The 20,676-nt window shown below is 37.3% G+C and overlaps 1 protein-coding gene across 4 annotated transcripts in view; it reads left to right on the forward strand.

Moving 5' to 3' along the window:
* The window catches only part of pde4ba (phosphodiesterase 4B, cAMP-specific a), a 220,364-nt gene that overhangs the window by 136,294 nt on the left and 63,394 nt on the right, over positions 1-20,676 (forward strand). The gene's annotated exons all lie outside the window — the stretch shown is intronic.

The raw sequence follows: 20,676 nt of genomic DNA on the forward strand, positions 1-20,676 counted from the left end.
AACGCTCTGAATGAAACGGCAGCTCTCAGGTGATCAGCTGTGTGTTTACACAATAAAATATGCATAGTAATTTAATACCTTCCAACACACATTGTAAGAACAGTTCTGTTTCATATGAGTGTTGAGAGCTGTATCCACAAATCTACTAATGTTGCCCTCAGTGCACCAGATTGATGCATTTAACTTCAATTTAAATAAAAACATCTTCTGTTGTAACAACAATAACATTATAAATAGTAACATAGCATGGTATTGCACATTTACTGTAGCTTTGAGTGTTACTGGCCTGAGATTTTTTTATTACATGAATGAAGGTGACTGAGGCTTTTTAATATAGACTTTTCAGTGTCCCACATTTTGCACAGAACTGTCCCACATTAGGAAAACAGATTGTCTGAGACAACTTGGCACTAAGAGTACTAATATGTCTACCATTTCTTTTATGAGTTTAATATCTGCATGTTCTCTTTTGGTTTGATTAGGACACATCCTGGGGATTTCAGAATGTTACTGGATTTTGATTTATTGTATCGGCTTCATGTCGCAATATATTCCCGAAGTCTGAAAATAAATGTGGTTTAATCCATTATGAAATTAATGTAGGCTATTTACTTAGTACATATCTGACATTAACGATTAACACACTGTTCATACTGCTCACAGGCTGATATCTAGTGTATTCATACCCCTCACTGTTTATTCATCATTCAATTCATTATATATTTTATTCTGTAGATTGTGAACATTACTTTTCACTTTACTGCTTGTTGCACCAGGTTAGAAGCTAAACTGCATTTCGTTGTCTCAGTACCTGTAATCTGTGCAATAACAATACAGTTGAATCTAATCTTGAGCAGGAACTAATGTAGGCTATTTACTTAGTACATATCTGACATTAACGATTAAACACGTTTGTGCATTCTTTATGAATGCAAACCGAGTCATTTAGTTTATTTTTAACGAAATAAATGTGATATAATCCACATAATTTACTGTGTTAATTGTTTACTGTACAGTAGTATTGTTTAACTTGAAGGTGCCTGATGTGAACATTTCCAGAATGTATTGTCTTCACTTTTTAAATGCCTCTGTGATGTGCTGCAGACCATACCGTTCACCAGCCCAACCCCCCATGTGTCCTATGTATGTTGGGGACCCTTTGTTTAAAACTAATTGGCCATCGGAATGTGTGGAGTCACATTCCACAGCTCTCCCCCCCCCAATAATGATATTGCAAGTTAGAAACGTAAAATGCATTTTGACAGACACTTGGGGGAACTATGCTGCATTTTGAATGTCCGATAGTCCACCATTAACACCTTAGTCCGTCTCGTCTCATCAACGAAAACTAAATATACATGACATACTTTGTTTTAGTAGATTTCGCATGAGAGCAAAAGGAGAATATCCGTGTGTAAGAGTGAAAATGTATGTATGTAAAATGAGAATATATGTGTGTAAGAGTGAAAATATGCTGCATTTTGAATGTCCGGTAGTCCACCATTTCCACCGGAAATATCAAACATTTAATAAAAGTGAAAAACAATGAACAAGACTTAACGTATTCATCATAATTAATTATATTTATTTCGTTTGGATGTAGGATTTTTGACTTTGTTTAGAGCAGTGATCTTCTACTATATGAACATGTTGGACCCAAAATCACAAAAAAAACGTAAAAACAGATTTTGAAAATGATTTTATTTTTCATAACACAAACATACACAACGAAACCATTTAAAAGCTGGAAATATATACATGGGATGTGACTATGATAATGTGAAAGTTTGATTGAGGTAGCATGGGATTTCATTCTGATAAGGCAAAAGTGTTATTATAAATATAATACAAATATATATATATACACATTATGTACAACAATCTGTTTTTTCTGTCTTTATCTGTGCCACGCTTCAAAGCGGTTTCTGTCAACTACGACACAGAGGGCAACATCACAGATTCCTCCTCCTCCATGTCAAAAAACAAGCTTAAAGCTTGACTCACGTTCAGAGTTCTCTTCATCATAGTTGAGTCTTCAAAACTCAAAATCTATCTAACTATATCTAAATTCTCAATGTTTGTCTGTCACTTTACTTCAATCGCAGTCTCCCGCAGCCTCTCTTCGTCTCCCGCCGCCTGTCTTCGTATATCTTCGTCTCTCTCCATTTCCCGCCGTCTCTCTTCGGTTCCCGCCGTCCCTCTTCGTCTCTTTTCGTCTCGTTTCGTATCACTCCGTTTAACTGATTACCTCACCCCCTCCCTGGTAAATACATCCTGTTGAGCAGAATCTACAGTTTCCAGTATTTTAAATCAAATACGGCGAAGATATTCAAATATGTGCTTCCATATTTCATACTTTTGAAATGTATTAACTTTATATCACCGTATCTCCGTGTTTACTGGGTCTTTTTGCATGAAACAAAGACTGGGATATAGTTTCAAGCCAGTACTTTCGACAGAAACACATGGCAATGTTGTCCGGACTGTTGTTTTTATGCGGCACCGGCTTGAACATGTCATGTGATCTGATCACGCCGGCATGACGGTCGACTCCAAAGGGTTAATATTAAATACATATAAGTATTTTTACAACTTGTATTTAGAAATACTCTGTTGTAATTATTGATGCATACATGTGTTCATCCATTCAATGTGGCATCTGCTATAATGGGGTTAATGTATGATATTACTTAATAATACAATACATTATAATATATGATATGATAATTACATTTTAGTTTTATTCATTTCTTATTTCATAGTTTCTCATTATTATTATTTTTATCGCTCATCTTATTTTTGATTTTATTAATCTGTGTGAATTTGTGCTGTCCTGTTTTCCACTCTCACCCTGTTGCTGTTTGAACTACTGAATTTCCCCACGGGATTAATAAAGGTCCATCTTATCTTATCTTAATGTATAAGTTGATTTACTTCAATCTACTGTACAATATTACAAGAAATATACTGCATAAAGCAAACTATATACTTTATTTGATCTAAAATATTGATGTTTCTACAACACCCATTGTGTATTTTGTGAATGATGCGCCATCTCATGGTTAAATCCTGTAATTGAACAAATAGGGAAATTGGGCAACGCCCTCTAGCAATTTGGCAACACCCCCAGCCACTGGCATCTGCTGGGCTTTTGACTGGGACACACCCATTTGAGTCTGATCTGGAGTGCTACATCTGTATAGCCATGATGAATAAGTCAGAATCGGCATGACTTCCTACTGGTGTACCACAGATGATGGCTATCATAGTTTGAGGATAAGCTATATCTTCTGTGATGGTTAAGCCTTCAGGAAGGAATGCCAAAGCGCAGGATCCACACAGCCCTGTGGCCAGCACATCTTCCGCCTCTCCCGTTTTTAATCTCTGTGTGTTAGGGAAGCGGTGTGGCGAGCTGCAGTATGGGAACGTGGTAGTGATTCAGTTTTGGCTCCTTTGACCCTTCTCCTGTCATTAAGTGTTTTGTTAAGTGTGTTTGCTATGTCATCAAAAGATGCTATGTGTCATCTTTTGGATTCATTTTAAATAAAAATAAATGACAAGGAAGCTGAACTGCCTGTCATGATGGTGGTTATAAGAAACGATATACTCGTAAGAAAGTCCTTCAGTTGTCATTCAGGAATGTTTTCCACTCATGACTACTGTTTGAGGAAGTTATGAGAAACAGTTACTCATTCCACCAATGTCACTTTTCCTTGCAAACATTGACATATACAGATTATAACATCCTTTTGAGAAATGATTCACTAGTTCTGAGAATATAACAAAAAAAAACATTAGATGGGGGTATCAAAAAATTATATGAAATGACATGACGAATGCTTAAAATGTTGATTTATTAAGAGAGGAAGTTTTCTTTTTGTGAAACTCCAAATCCACGTGTCTTTTGGTACAGTAGGTGTTACAAGCCAAACATATTGGGAAGCACTGGTTTTAATCTTAAACAATCTGGTATATTTTACTAGCTTCTTAATGAAATAGCTTAATTACAAGTGCATTAAACATGTAATAAAGTAAAGGATTTGAGTTAATCTACCTAGATACTCGACACTGAACAAAAGCAGATTGCATTGTTTATGTCCACACTAATGGGAAATAATGCATTGGTTTTATCTCCATAAATAAAATGCAGAACAACATGCAAGTAGCTGTTAATAATAAGAAACAATGACTTTTTGTAAAAATCAGTTACAGTATAACAAGGATAAATAGATGCCTTTTTAAATATCCTGAAGTTAAAGATATGATCTTTGTTAGCCATGTCAATTAATCTGTTTACCTAAAATACCTTTATATATACTTTCCAAACGGTTTTTTTGGACAACATATTACCACACATACAAAGACATTTTACAGCAGCTTCAAATAAATGTATTTATAGATACTGTATATTTTGCTTTTTTGTATCTTACCTATTGTTCCATATGTGCTGCTATTTATCGCATGTCTGTTGTCACAGTTATAATATATGAGGGCTTGGATGTCAGTACTGTACTGTATTATAGTGTCATCACCAGGCCCTGTGGCCCCCTGCGAGAGCTCCAGATGCCACCTCTTCCATCACACACACACACACACACACACACACACACACACACACACACACACACACACACACACACACACACACACACACACACACACACACACACACACACACACACACACACACACACACATACACACACACACACACACAGCACCTGATGAGCTGCGGTTTAGAAGAAGGAAGTGAAAATTCAGGTAGACCACTGAGTCAGAAGAACAGTTAATCAGAATACCTTTTGTTCAGTAAGGGGTTTTCTGAATCAGTGACAAATGTGTCAAATATCATTTATATTACTACAACAGTGTTTTACTTAAATTGTATATACATATCTATATATCCAGAGTTTGATGAGAATCAGAATAAATGTTATGGTCCTATCCTTCTTTTCCAGGCATCTCTGGCAACATTTCGCCTACCCATCTGATTGAAAAAATATATCTTAAATCATAATAGCTTCTACAGTACTGTACTTTGTTTACAGCTATGTGTGTGTGTAACTTATTTTTGTTTAAGATTTTGTTAATTACAGCTATCAAGGCTGTGAATGATGAATGATTTGTATGACTCCAGCCCAGCAACTCCAGTCCAGAACTTAGAGGCTCCTCCTTACTCTGCTGAAGGGAGCAGAGCTCCACACACACACACACACACACACACACACACACACACACACACACACACACACACACACACACACACACACACACACACACACACACACACACACACACACACACACACACACACACACACACACACGTATACTAAACACACTCATACCATGGGGAGGAAGTATAGCCTGTGACGAAGAGAGGAGTCCGCAAAGAGAGTGGGGAGTGTCAGAGTTTAAGAGCTCTGTGATGTGACATATGGACTGCTGCTAAGGTTTCTGCTGTGTGTGACGTGAGGTCAAGTGTGTGTGTGTGTTTGGATACCTCTTTGCTGCTTCTATTTGTGCCAACGAGTGGAAGGCTGATGGATAACCTGCTGAGGAACTTTTTAAACAGAGGCTTTTACAATAGATGTATGAATGTGTAGCCTGGACCAGTGTTTTGCTATTTATATTAGGGAACTGTGTGTGTGTGATTGTGTTTTTTAGGAACTGATACATTGGATAGTTTTCATTTTAAGTTGTGTGACATAGTGTGTGATATCAGTGAGGTTTTTTGCAATGCTAAGTGTATGAGAGGTGTGAATGCATGCTACCGTGTGGTTATCACTAATGTTGTTGACTTGTCAAATGTGTGTATGACAGTGTGGGACATTCATTCTTAGTGTGTTGGTGTGGGACATGCCACACTTGGGTGTTTTCAAGTGTAAGTATGTATGGTTACGCATGTGATGGTATGTGCAGCGTAGTGTGTGCATGAGTGCATGTGTGTGTCGGGGCAATGTACCGGCGTTCACCCTGTGCCAGAGGAAGGATTCATTTTGACTTTAGTGAGGAGGTCGTCAGGAAACTCCACGCCGCCAACCATGCTCACAGGTCAGGACGCACGGATACCCCACACAACCACACACACACTTTACAGTGTCTCTTGGATTTCTGCTTGTTTCTCAACTCCATCGCAACATGCTGAACATTTTCTTGTAAAGAGCTGCCTTATTTCAAGAAACTCATGACTCATTGGTTTGACTTCTAGATTTCCTTCAGTGCTTGAACTCCACTCCTTGCTGTGTGTGAAAACACATACACAGTATATCTTACTTCCTATTTCACATACATCAAGCAATCTTCTCATGTGTTTCTCATCATTATAGTAGTCTAATCCTCAACTGGAATGCAGTTATATGCACTGTCACACGATTGAGTCAGAAAATCTAAACTAAGTAGACTTAATGGTTTTTGGGGTGAAGGGGTTTCAGCAGAGAGATGTTTTGTTTAAGTTGCATGCTGTTAATGCGGGTAAGAGAGTCAAGTAGTTGTTTGTTTACCATTATAACTTTCTTATAAGCTACAGTGGGAATATAGCCTTGTCTGTGTTTCACAACCAGACCAACTGAAGGATATATCAAAACAAACAAATTACCTTGAAGGGTCTGTCTCCAATCATTTTTTATAGTCTGTTGCAACTCTTTTGACTTTGACTTTGTTGCCAAGGCAAGCAGGTTTTTGTGTCTGTCCATAGTAGTTCACGTTAAAAAAAAAACACTGTCGGAACCCTTTCAGTTGTCATGCCTAGAAAACCCATCTGAATCAGTGCTTTCTAAGCTAAGGGTCAGAGATGTGAGATGATTAAAAAAGCTACAGTATACAAGAAGAAACATTTTTTTCTCTGAAACACATTCATGTTTATTCAGTTATTTTCAAAAATTCATAACCTTGATTTTCTTCCAATAAAATCATGGAACGTTTACATTAAATTGAAGTAATCTGAGAATGGATAACTCTTTGTTTGAAATAGGACATACAGTAGTAGGTATTGCTTTGCTACAGTATAAAGGATCAGAAGCCAAAGGGATGGGAACTGTGTTGTATTATTTGCCCTTTCTCACATGCTAAGACTGACACTTTATTTTCACATTTGATAAATTGTAATAAATAGACAGTGTACATCTACAGATATTGTGACACAGCACATTTCCTTTCAAGGTAGACAGAGTATCTAAAATAATATTTGTTTTACAGTTAGGTAAATTAAGTTGATCTTTAAAATCCCACAGGCGCTATTTGTTTTCACAGTCAGCACAAATACAATCATCACAAAAATCAATAAACAAACAATTCACAAAGATTAGATGAAGTGATTTAACAGCAAGGACCATGCATTCTTAAAATCTATTGGTCCTGCTTCTTGGCGGATTATGTCTGAAACCAGATGGAAGCAATGTGAACTCGCTGAAGAAATTGGTGACTAACATCAGCAAGGACCTATTATGACAAAGTGGCGTTTTTTAAATTCAATATTTTATAAAATCACGTTTTGTCAGAACCTACAAGATCTTAGCTGAGGATAAAATGAATCAGCAAAAACCTTGAGATAGCATTGATGTTAATGTTGAGTGCAGCCTTTTTTTTTTATGTTTGATTCAAGAAAGAAATAAACCACTACGAAAAACTAGGCTGGATCTGGACCCAGGAGGATTGTGGGTATTCTGGCTCAGCTGGAGACACGTCAGCCTGGAATCCCGAAGGTTTAGGGGGACAGCGTCACAATGAAAAAGAGAACAACCAAATGAAGAGTGAATGTTTTAATGAAGCTAGAAATAAATGCCTAACAACATAAACATTTTCTTTTCTAAACAAGCAGAAATGTAATGCTAAATGTTTGAATTTATTGAATATTTGCATAACAACATAGCTGTTGAAGGTTGGACCGGTTGGACACGTTCACCTCTGGTTGAGTGGGTTCCACCTCTGTGACTGAGGGTTTCCTGTGTACTAGACTATACTAAAGAAAGCAGAAGTACACATACTGTATTGTGTACTGCGCTTCATGTGTATATCATTAGACATGTACATAACGTTACCATGTGATAACTGGAGGATTATAACTTCATGGCTGCTTCCTCTGTGTGCGTTGTATTGGAGATGCATCTTTTTTGTTATAGCCTGACATATCGACACACTTTCAGATGCCCTTTCATGGTGTCTGGGTATGCATGTACTGTATAACCCTATATACATGTGTCCAGGGAGTGATTCTCATATATCCAGCTAGGACAAGAAGCTTAAGCTTAAGCAAATATTTTGACAGTGACCCGGATTCCTATGGCATAATAACTAAGATCACAGCCCTTTTTTCCGCACTCAGGGATTTTCTGGCTGCTGGGTCCCTTTTTACATTTTCACTCTTCAGTGCTTGTATTGACATTGTCATTTAGATAATCTTGGACCAAATATATTCTCTACTGAGGAATTATTCACGCCTAGAAGCAAAACTGTTCTTGGAAACGTCCCATTCATGCTGCTATCTGAGTAGGATAGGGAACCTTTAAGGGCAAAGGACTGGAGAAGCATTGCCCGTAGCATGATTGCGATCGGTCCCAACAAAAAAACACAAAAACAATGTGGCTAGAGTTTTTGAGTCACAGCTGTTGGCAACATTTCTCTAAACTCAAAAATATCTCCATATATGTTTGAACCTGCAGGAATTTTCAATTAAACAGAACTAGCCCCAGGGCAGCTCCTTACTTTGAATGTATATTTAGTTTCATCGAAAAAAGCTGTTTGCCTTATTATTTTCACCTTGAGCATGAGACTTTGAATACCAGTGTGTTGTGCCTGCTTGCCCATGGGTGGGGTGCAGCGTTGTGTTGTAGAAGTTGTGGTTAAGCTGTATTTTATTTTCAGTTCACGTACAGTTTGATATGTTGTTATGGTGATGATACACAGAAATATGGGGCAGGGACTTTTCAAGTCTGCCGAGGTTTATGTGGTCGGTGGCTTTTTATTTATGAGTGAATGGCCAACGTTTAAATTAGCCGCCAGTGAGGCGGGGTTGATAATAATAATAATGGTGATTATTGAATTAAGATAATGGCAAGGATAATAACAAGTGATAGTACGGATGGCTGGGAGAATCACAAATCAAGAAGGTTGTGACTCTTGGGCTCATTATGATGATGATGATGATGATGATGATGATGATGATGATGATGATGATGATGATGATGATGATGATGATGATGATGATGATGATGATGATGTTAAGGCCAATAATGATGATGATTATGATGAAGATGAGGATGATAATGCTGAGGACAATGAATTATTATGATTATTATTGAGGGTAAGGGATAAGATAATGGTATATACAACGATGGAATATACATTTAGTTATTTTTATAAAGTTAAGGTAGTTGGCCCAGAAGTTTCCAACCTAGGGTTTGGGTTCCCTCCAAAGGTTCACAAGGTGAATCTACAGATATTTTTAGATGATTAATGGGGTAATAAAGGTTTAAAAATAAATGCAACACACATCTGTGAAATACATTTAATAAAATGTTGGATAACTTTAACCATTTGTTCTCAAACTATTTTTAATGTAAAACCATCTGACGACATTTAGAGGGTAAATCGCATTTATCAAGTGATATCAACTAATATACAATTGATCTGTGTATTGTATAATCCTATCCCTTATCTTTTAAAGTCTAAAATCTTTAAAAACTTCAGCTGTTGTATTCATGAAGTTGAATAAAAGTATATATATTTCCATACAACTATAGACAAGTACCTTAAAGGTCACATGTCATGGCCATTTCCACTGATCATAATTCCATTGTTGAGGTCTAGAATAGATTTATACTGTGCAATTTTCCAAACTCACATTGGTTTCGCATACAGCATCTCTGTAAAGTATGTGTATTCACTTTCTCCACTAAACGGCTCGCTGCAGCTCTTGCCCCCCCCACCCCCCCTCCCTGTGAGCCCAGTGTGCTCCGATTGGTCGGGACCAGTCGGGACGTTGTGAATCGCGCTAAGCTCCGTGGAGGTGTGATTTCCTTGTTTAGCGATACACAGCGAAACACAGCGAAACTCACCCTGAGCACACACAAAGTCACAGCCGAAGTAAAAACAATAAGTGTGGCTTGATATTGAGTAAGAAAAAGGTTGATAAACGCTGTGAGAATGGGTCTGCAGAGAGAATTTTGCCGCGATCCCAACTGTCTGTTATCAGCCTGCAGCCAGGGAGGAGAAATCAGCAGAGCTGCATGCACTGAGTGTGTGAGGAAGTCCGTGGATTGGTCAATTTGGACCAATCAGCGGGGGCTTAACGTAACGGCTGCGCGGACGTAACGTAACGGCTCCACGGATTGGTCCATTTCGTTCCGGGGACGACATGACATCATGATGTACCCGGAAGAATCAAATGGACAATGACGTATCTCCAACGAGGCGTTTTGGGGAGGTATTTTCTGTTTTAGAGCTTTACTCCCTACATGGTTTACTTTGAGGGTTTTGACTCTGCAGACCGTTTACATGCATAAAAACCTCCATAACACACAAGGGGACGGGCAATAACCGGAAAAGCATGACATGTCACCTTTAAATCTTAACCCTTAGATCAGGGTTGCCAACTCTCACGCATCTGGCGTGTGACACATGCTTTCACTCTCAATCTCACGCTCTCACGCTGCCGAAACTATTCTCACGCCAAAAACAAGAATACCGAAGACAAGAAACGGTTTTGAAAACTTTTGTCACGCAGTGATCGTCTTCTCAATAGAGCATCTTTGATAATGTCTTCTGGCCAATCAGAATCACGATAACGGCGTGGTGTTGTTGCAGGAAGTCCCGACGGAGAATACTTTTGCTCTAGTACATCTCTATATAGGCTACATCGATACAATATTACGTGTTGATAGAAATCAACACGTAATGAAATAAGACCCCACGGTTTGATGATTGATAGGTGTGTGGGCTGTCTTTCATGTTGACACACATAACAATGGGGGCTATCCACCCTTATTCACAATGTAAAGTAATTCACAGCCTCTTCCCTCTTCTCTCTGTGAGGAGCAGCAGGTTCAGCTTTCAGAACAAAGTAACAAAAAACTAAAATGGCATTCATTTTTTTAAATATGTAGTAATAGATGTATTTATTTTTCTTCTCAAGAGAGTACCAGAATGTGTATTTTATGTTAGTATTTCAAAAATCTCCTGGGGGAGAATCCCCCCAGACCCCCCTGCAGGGGTTGTGTTTTCAGCATGTCAGCTCTTTCACTTGTGGGGAAAATGCAGGATTGGCTCCAGGTCGCCCTTTTTATTTACTACAAGACAAATGTGCCTTTTTATTTGATACAGTTCAATTTGGATTGAGACAGGGAAATAATCTAAACCTCACGCGTGGAGTTTCACTGTCAAGGGGAGCGTGTATGTAATTACATTGCAAATACTGACTTGAGCCCCACCATAGATTACCCAACAAAAATACTCTGGAGCCGCAACTGCCGACCCGTATTGCACATGCACAGATCTAAGATCCAGTAGAAATGATAAAAAGTAAAAGTCTGCTGCTTATTGTTCTACTAGGCCAAAATAGAGTCAAAGAGTATATGAGAGGGAGAGTGTGTTAATTAATATATTTGGCAATTTGGAGTAAGTCTGTAGATTTGTTTGTGTGTGTGTGTTTCATGTAGCCTATAGGCCTCTCACGATAATTAATTTTGTTGGATACATTGTCCAGGAAATTATTGCGATAAACGATAATATTGTCGGCACCGTTGTGTGACCATTTTAGACCACTGACATAATGATAATATATAATAATAATTCAAGTACATCCTTTCAAACTGCTAGTCACATCCTCATGTAAATGGCAATTTATCGAGTTCATTTTTATTTATCGATCCTGCTATTGTTTAACCTCTAAATAATTACATTCAATATATTTTAGAATTGACAGGAATTATACAGATTATAATTAATTTCAATACATAAATTAAAAAAATATGAGTATTTAAATAAAATCATATAGATGTAAATGCTTAAAAAGAAACTCTACCATGATTCATTTCTGTGAGTGTACGATGATTGAATTAATTGCTTATCGCGACAGGCACACAATAAAACAGTGGAAACAAACATGTGTTTGACTTTCATTAGTGAATGAAACTGTTTGTCCTTTATAGTCTGTGTCCAATATTGTGTATTTGCATATATTGTATATATATCCTATATATATGCTAAGGTCCCGCTGCTGACACGATAGCAGTCATTTCGTGCGCATATGTGTATTTAAACCCATGATATCAAAATCTCACTCCAGCCAGGTGCCCAAAGTTGGCAACCCTGCCTTAGATGCATAAGTGGGTCTTTTTTGACCCGGTGAGGTGGTTTTCTTAGAGTATCTTTGTAATTACATTTTTTGTATCATTTCATATTCCAGCTATTCCTCAAAAAACATGTTTTGGATATCATGCCATTCAAATTTTAAATTTAAATGTTATACATTTTAAGAAATTGTAGTTTTTGTATTACTACCCCAAGCTTCCATAAGTGCATGCATGCATTTTCTATGGAATTTTGTAAAATAAATGTCTAAAATTATAAATAGTGAAAACATATGAAATATGTGTAGTGTGAACCAAAATATAATACTAAATATTATACAAGTGACTTTTCTTAACCAAAATCACAAAATTGGCATTAAAACACATATTATAATACGGGTCCTTTTTGACCCACTAAGAGTGTAGGATCCAGTCACTCGTGCATCTAAGGGTTAAGTACAGAAATGTACTTAATGTTAATACACAACCTTACATCTCAGGATCTCAGCAAAGTCCATTTTTCTAAAATAATTAGCTTAGCTGATCAGAAAGTTATACAGTAGGTTTAATGAAGTTATTCTCAGCACATAGAGTTTAATGAGAGCAACAGGGACACACCATGGACTGTGACTGCGGGTAGCGAGAGTCTGTGCAGACCAGTGACTGTAATGGAAAATACATGCCAGCCACACTGCAATTTGCTAGCTCAGGAACATTTTTTTTATTAATTTAATAACAATGTCCTATTTTTCAGCTTAACTCTTTAAATATATTTCAGTTATTGTCTTTCAAAATCCATCACTGTCAAAATCCGCTTTACATGATCTCTCACATACAAGCACACACACACACGCACGCACGCACACACACACACACACACACACACACACACACACACACACACCCACACACACACACACACACACACGCACACGCACACACACGCACTGAGCTGCCCCTGTACCATCAGCGTCATTACCGCGATGATCACACCTTTGGCACGTTTTGGCACTGCTTTGTGTTTCCTGAAATCATGTGACATTAGGCTTCACATTTATACTTCTAAATGAGAGCATCTGCTGGATGCCTTTGTGCCTAAATGTGCATAATGACTTGGCGCAAGTCCTGATTACGTCAGTGGCCTAATTACTAATAATAAGTGCTGTGTCTAGTTGGATTCACAGTTTTCCTTTTTTGGGTCGCAGATTAGAAACGGCCAGGGGACATTTTTGATTCTCAGCATGGTTTTAACTTGATGTAAGGCCTGTTTTTATAAATTATAAGGTTAGGACCATAATTCTAGGGGTTCATGTTTGCATTAGTGTGTTTTTCAGGGCACGAGATTAAATTCCTCATCTAAGAATACAGACTTGACACAGTTGAAGCAACTTAAAAAGAAATCAGGAGCCTATAAAGTTGTCCATTATCTGACTGTTTCTTGATTTCTATTATAATTGCGTGTTGAAAGGTTATGGCATGACACCTGCTTAGCTTCCTCAAAAAGTGTAGCTACACATCAGAGCTACAGAGAGAAAAAAACATGAGAACCAGAAGATGACAAAGTGATTGGTCAGCTTAGGTTTCTGGTTTTTCTGATGAGAGAATGACAATATTGAAACTTTAAGAAAGTATTGCGCAACTGTTGAGTAACACTGAGAAATCTTCACTGCAAACTGTCTGTAGGATGTGAAAGAATGAATGTAAATACAGTGAGTGATGAGCAGAGCTGGAAATGACCTGATCATGTTCAATGCATTTAGAAAGTGTTTTGGTAGTGCTATCAATGCTGAATTTAACATCAAAACCTACACCAGGACGGGACTTCCATGAACTGCCTTTGATACATAATCTCACTAAGGGATCATACCCATAAATATTGTTTAACACATCATGTTTTGAGTCTAGGATGTTTAAATTGTGCTCTTTATTCCGGTAGGATTTGTGTGGGGAAATGTCTCCTGCATGTTTAGACTAGCTCGGGTTATTAAGCTATTTTTAGACATTTCTGTTGCAGATTCATGTAGGGAAATTTTACGACAATCTTTCGGAGCATACCATTTGAGCTGCTATTCTCGCTCGGTCTGATGGGATCGCTAAATCAGCTCATCATCCTTCTGGGGGCATTTCCAAGCTCAGGCACATTTTACAGAGCCAGAAAGTTCTCATAATGATGTAGTGGAGCAGATGTTTTTTTAAACTATAATTTGTCGGGCCACAAGTTGTAAACATTAGCAAAATTGCTGAAATAATAACAGAACAATCTGAATTTTTTAAGGGTGTGTTGAAGAAATAATATTTACACCCTGGCTCATCCTAAGACAAACAGGAGGTGTTACCATGGCACCTCTGTTTGCACAACCCGACAGACAAATGGTCACTGGTTTCCCCTCAACATAACACACAGGAAGGAAGGGATTAATTCAAAGTATACGAATGTACTCTCTCTTCTTCTCTGAGACTCTCTGTGGCTCTTTCTTTTACAGCATGAGTATCTGTGTCTTTGACTTGTGTTCTCCTTTTGGTATGTTGGCTTGCTCAGGTGAACATTGGTAGGTATTTAACCATGTAGGCCAATTAGACCGTTAATGTAAAAGAAAGAAATCCAAGTAAAAACTGATTTTGTGATTCGCAGGTTCAAATACATCTTCATGTCTGTTTTCATTCCATGTTATTTTTTTAGACCTCTAGGCTACATTAAGGCATTTCAATACATATGTTTAAGGATTAGGGTTACGGTGGCCGACCGGACTACAACGGCCCAAAACACTTTCATTAGGAGAAAACACGCAGTACTTTCAAAAACGATGCAAATATAAAAAAATTTAAAAAAATCCAATGCAAATGAAGAAACCTCTGAACCAGCGTTTAGTTTATGCTGCACTTTTAGTAAACGCTGCGCATGTGTTGTCAAGTTAGTGAAGCCTTTTCTTCATTTGCATGTGTTTTGGAACGTTTGTTTTCTTATATTTGCATCGTTTCTGAAAGAGTAGTGAGTTTCTCCTAATGTAAGTGTATTGGGCCGTTGTAGCGTGTTTCCACCGGTCAGTCACCACCATATGTAACATTTAAACATTTAACTTTTAAGCACATATATCTAGATGTCCTTGTGTACAGTCAGTATGTACCTGCAAATCACAAAATGAATGCAAATTACTGTTGTATCAATCACGACTGGTATTATTAGAAAGTACTTTGAAAGAATTTAAAACTTTGCTGAAATGATCTGATCATTCAAGATAAAGAGGTTTCTTTCATATTTTTGATAAAAGTCATCTTAAACATTGTTAAGCTTGAAGAGTTAAATTAAAGGTCAGTGATATTGGTCCTTTAACCTCAAGTTCTCACACTTAACCTCCCGTTTTGGATACATGTTACTCCAAAAACTGATTATTTTATCCTTTTTTGTCTGAAGTCATGTTTTATTTATTTAGTTATCAAAAACATTAGCTTGTTTCAGTTTCTTAAATTAGAAAATGTGATACTTTTCCTTGTCATACATGATCATACTTTGGATTTTGGGCTTTTGGTCAGACAAAGATTAGGTTTGAAGACATCATTTTGGGTTGTTGGAATTTATTCAGGGCATTTTCATTTAATCAAGAAAATAATCTGCAGATGAAATGTAAATAAAAAGAATTGTTAGTTGCAAACGTAGTCATTTTATATTTCATATCAGAGTGTGTCCAATGCTCCAGGATTATTCTCAGAAAAAGTGAATCACACACATTGTGAAATTGTAAAGGGTTAAACCCAACACACCTACAATACAGTCACTTGAATAAATGAGCAGGATACTGAGTTGTCCCACCCTGCCAGTAAATGAGACTAAAGTGACCTTAAACGGCGCCATTGTCTAGAGATGGGAAGTGGAGTCATTTACCAGAAAGAAAATGATATGTCACACACCTTTTGCTATCTTAACTTTCTGTCACTGGATGTTTTCAGTTCAGCCTCTGCTTTTTCTTCCTCTTGGCTGTTTTTCCACAGTAGCTGCTGCCTCGTGCCAAACTCCGACACATTTTAAATAAAGACTGTTGATAAGAAAAGTTTATTTAGCACAGATGTTAGCCTGTGTCTGCTTTACATTTAGATTTGACAGCAACATTTATATTTCTCTGGTCAACAATGATGTATTTCACCCACATTTGGCTTTGTTTACAGATTTGTGTTGCAATGTTGAACCAATGTTAGCCTGCATATAACTTGCCTTCCTATCTGATATTGTCTTAGTTTTCACGAAATCACATTTTCTGGATAATTGTCTGTGAAAGATGTCCCCGGTTGTGAAATTTGAGTTTGATTGTGATGCAATATTTGATTAGATCTTTCTATATCCTTTGTATCCAAGCATGGAGAAAACTTATCTACTTCCCTGTCACTAAGTCTATCATCTTTGGGACAAGTCTGTCGACCGGCCACTCTGCTCATAAGTCAGACAAATGCTGCTGGATCATGGGAAAGGAATGTGGTGTCATCCTAGCAAATCATATAAGGGTCAGAAGGACTGCTTCCTGATTGCTTTAAGTGAAAAAACACACCAAAAACATAGCTTACTAGTCCTACGCGGTAAGTGATTATGATTAGTTGGAAAAATGTCTATCCCCAAGGAATCTGTGTTTTTATTTGGAAGGTACTGTGTACAGCTGACATGCCATCCTGTTGAACATAAAAACACAACCGTGCGTCATTCAGTCCTTTGACGCTTTGATCCTTTTCATGCTAGTTGGCTGATTATTTCCACTCTACCTAGGAAGCTCATAATTGCAATGAAGCTTTTGGCCTCTGGTGCTCTTGCTCCCTCAGCCATACATGTTCACATCCTGTCCTTGAACAGAAGGCCTCCTTCTGGCTGACTGAGCAAGAAATGTAATTTTACATTTGTGTATGGTTAGAGTACATTTACTCAATCTAAGAGCGGATGTACATGTGGTTCTGTACCTGAACTTCAAAGAGAAATAGTTGTATGAGTGGAAAGGATTTCCAAGACAATTGCACTAATCCACTACAGTGTAGGTCACCCCAAACTCATAGGAAAGGGTCTTTGTTCCCAAGGTTTGTCTTTGTGTTGTCATTCGAAGGCTAAATTATTGGATGTCCCTTCTTTGTCCCGTTTAGTAGACCAGGGTAAAAACACAGCCATAAGATAATGTTCTTATTTTGTTTACAGATTTGTTATAAATGCCTGTTTTTTTGTTTGTTTATCTACTGTAACAATATTACCAAACCTCAGAGGTCTACTTAGTTTCTTTTTGGAGCTTTCAATCGCGTCACAGTCAGCACTCAGCCAATAGAGCGGGAGAGAAATAAGTGCTGTTCAATAAAGCTTAAAACTCTGACGTAAGGTTATGTTATTGCATGTATTGTTTCCAAAGTTTAAGAATAAACTTCCATGATCAAATAGTTATATTTATTTAGCTACAGTAAGTCTTGATTTCAACAAAGTGTTATGCTTCATCCTTCTTCAGTTTGTTTTTCTTAATGTCCTTGTCAAGTGACCACCGTACAAGACAAAGTGTATTATGCACTCAGACAGCATTTTCCTGTTACGAAAAATAATGGTTTTGACGTAATGAGACCCATCGTGATGCTTCTCTCATTCTTACTATTGGACGTCTCATTGTGCGTCATCGTCACTCTCTTTTGAAGACTGATGACACACAATCATAACACCTGTACCCCGGCTTAACGTCTCAAATGACTGTAAAGACTTTCAGCAGGATGTGACTCAGCTCATTGTTGGATCAGAGGTGATGTGTTTTGATAGAAGTAGAACAAGACATGAATAACACATAACAGCACTGATGTCTGCCTGGGCCCGGGAGCTCATAAACACAACAGGGGCGGGAAATATCTGTGAATACTCCAGCACTGCACTTAAGTACGGTTTGAGGATGAGTATTAGCTTTCTTTAATTACTTTTCACAAGGGAAGTTTTCACTCCCTTAGAATGTATTCAACAGCTGGTATATAATAGCAACTTTACATTTAAAGATTTTACATATAACAATTATGATGGGTTTATATTAAATAATATGTCGAACTATATGTTAAGTATTTGCAAAATGAAAGAATCAATAACAACAATCCATTCATATAATGTTTGCTAACAAAATTATACATTATGACAAGGTTCTGCACAAGTGTTTGACACTTTTGGTATTTCTTTCTGATATTGCTTCTGTACTTTTACTTAGGTAGGGTTTTAAATGATGGACTTATTGTGTTGTAGTTTGACATTGTGGTTGTATTACTTTTACTGAAGTAAAAGTTCTGAATAAACACTGAGTATGTGCTGAAACTTGCTTGCAAACTTGATTATTATATAATGTATCCCATCCGTTCTACCAGTCTGTTGATGCTGCATGGAGGAAAACATAACAAATAAAATAATTTAGCGCACTATTGGCCAACAGTACAGACTTTGTGTCTTTGCTTTTTTAATGGGAAGCCTATTTGAAGGCATTTCCCAGGCCTGTGGAAATGTTATCCTTTTGAATTTCTCTGGCACTTCTTATCATCTTCATCCACATATTTATTGTGAAGCTCACAAGAGGATAATTGGACAGTTGTGAGATGTGCGTGTTACAGTATGGATGACTAGTCTTGCCTGCACGGTTTCCAGAATTAGTCTACACACAAAGCGAGTGAATTGACCCGAGGTTGTGCAGTCAATTTCCTGCACAGTTTGCACTGATTATTGCACCATGTCGTAATTCACAGAAAAAAGGAGGGAAGCGTTTCCTGCTTTCTTTTTGCTGCAATGAGAGCCTGTATTTGTGCACATATTAAGCATTTAAAACGTTTTAAATACCAAATCTGTGCAATTGTTCAAAAGCATGTACCACTCTAAGTTGTTTTTATTTAGTTTAAATCTTAGTTTTATAAGTTTAATATTTGTGGATGGTGCACTTTTAGCCTTTTTCCTGTGTACTTTCTTGCCCGTCTCGTTTGTACCCTGTCTTTCGTCCCCTCTGTGAAGCATTTGAACTGTGTGTGTCTTGTTCACAGATTGAGCTTTTAGTTGTTGAGCATTGTTTTCCTTTTGACCATATTCCCATCGTTTGTGTGCGATGTGTGTTACGCATGAGCATTCATGAAATTGATAAAATGAAAATAGAAACATGTTTATAATATTTCTTCAAAAATGTATATACTGTATTATCTTTACAAAGAAACTGGAATCCTTTTTTGGAGAATAATCAGAAACAACGACGTTTCACTCATTATTGTATTTTTTATTTGACGACCGTCTTTAATATAAAAAATGTAGCTTTGAATAAATCCAAAATCAAGAAACTATAGTGTTACAATTATTTAAAATGTCCAATCTATGTGTATGAGTACTGGAAGTTTCAAGTTTGTAGACCATACCTTATTACATATTCCACTTTAGACCATACGTGGCTTTAACATTTGTTGTGATGTCCCAAAATAATATAATAATAACGTGAGCATAGCAAAGCATTTCCTCTTTAGCAGATGAATTAAAAAAGAGCTTATTTTGTTTAAACTGCAAACTCATCATACTGTAATGTCAAGGTTAAACTTCAAAATGAAGCCACATTTACCAAAACACATTTTTCAGAAGAGAGGTACTCAAAGTACCATGGAAAATGTTATACATTCAACATATCTCTCGTTCACCGGTTGTTTGATCTCTGGAAAGACGCACCAAAGCCATAAAAAACGTTCTTCACGTGATGTTTCCTCCTCTCCTCTTCTCTCATGGTGTCTTAATGAGATCCACCTCCTCCCTTCCCCATTCATCCTGTTCTCCTGCTGAATGAAGGACACTCTCTCTCAGTGATTTCCAACTGTGAATGAACACTGTGCACTCTAGCATATCACTGTGCCCTTTTTTCCAGTCATGTCATGTCCATTTATGTATGTGTGCGTCTACTGTGCATAATTATGTGTGAGTAGTGCTTATCTCTTAAGGATGTACATGTGAAGACTCTTTCCATTTCGTAACGCTAGGTCGTTTAAACCCAATAAAATCAACGGGGAGTTTGATAGTGAAAGTGAAACGTTATCAGAAAGATAAAGTCTCCCTTGAAAAAGAGATCAATGATCTCAATGGGACCTACCTGGTTAAAAAAAGGTTTGAAATGAAATGAAAAGTATTATTTGCGCAGGTGTTTCAAATTTCAAGGTTAAGTTTGTTTCCTCTATTTGTTTTCTTATCAGAGTTTTTCCACTAGCTTGGTAGCTTAGAGTTGGTCAAGTTTGAGTCCAATGTTACCAGAAAACTGGTCACACTGGAAACACTGGTAAATACTCATATCTCTAATCATTGATGTATATCTGCTTTATTGCCTTATGCTACTTTACTGAAAAACTGAACTACAATTATAAATGTAATATTAAACTGTGTGTTTATCTGTTTTCAG

The sequence above is a fragment of the Pseudochaenichthys georgianus genome, chromosome 4 (assembly GCF_902827115.2).
Source record: "Pseudochaenichthys georgianus chromosome 4, fPseGeo1.2, whole genome shotgun sequence".
NCBI classification, from domain to species: domain Eukaryota; kingdom Metazoa; phylum Chordata; class Actinopteri; order Perciformes; family Channichthyidae; genus Pseudochaenichthys; species Pseudochaenichthys georgianus.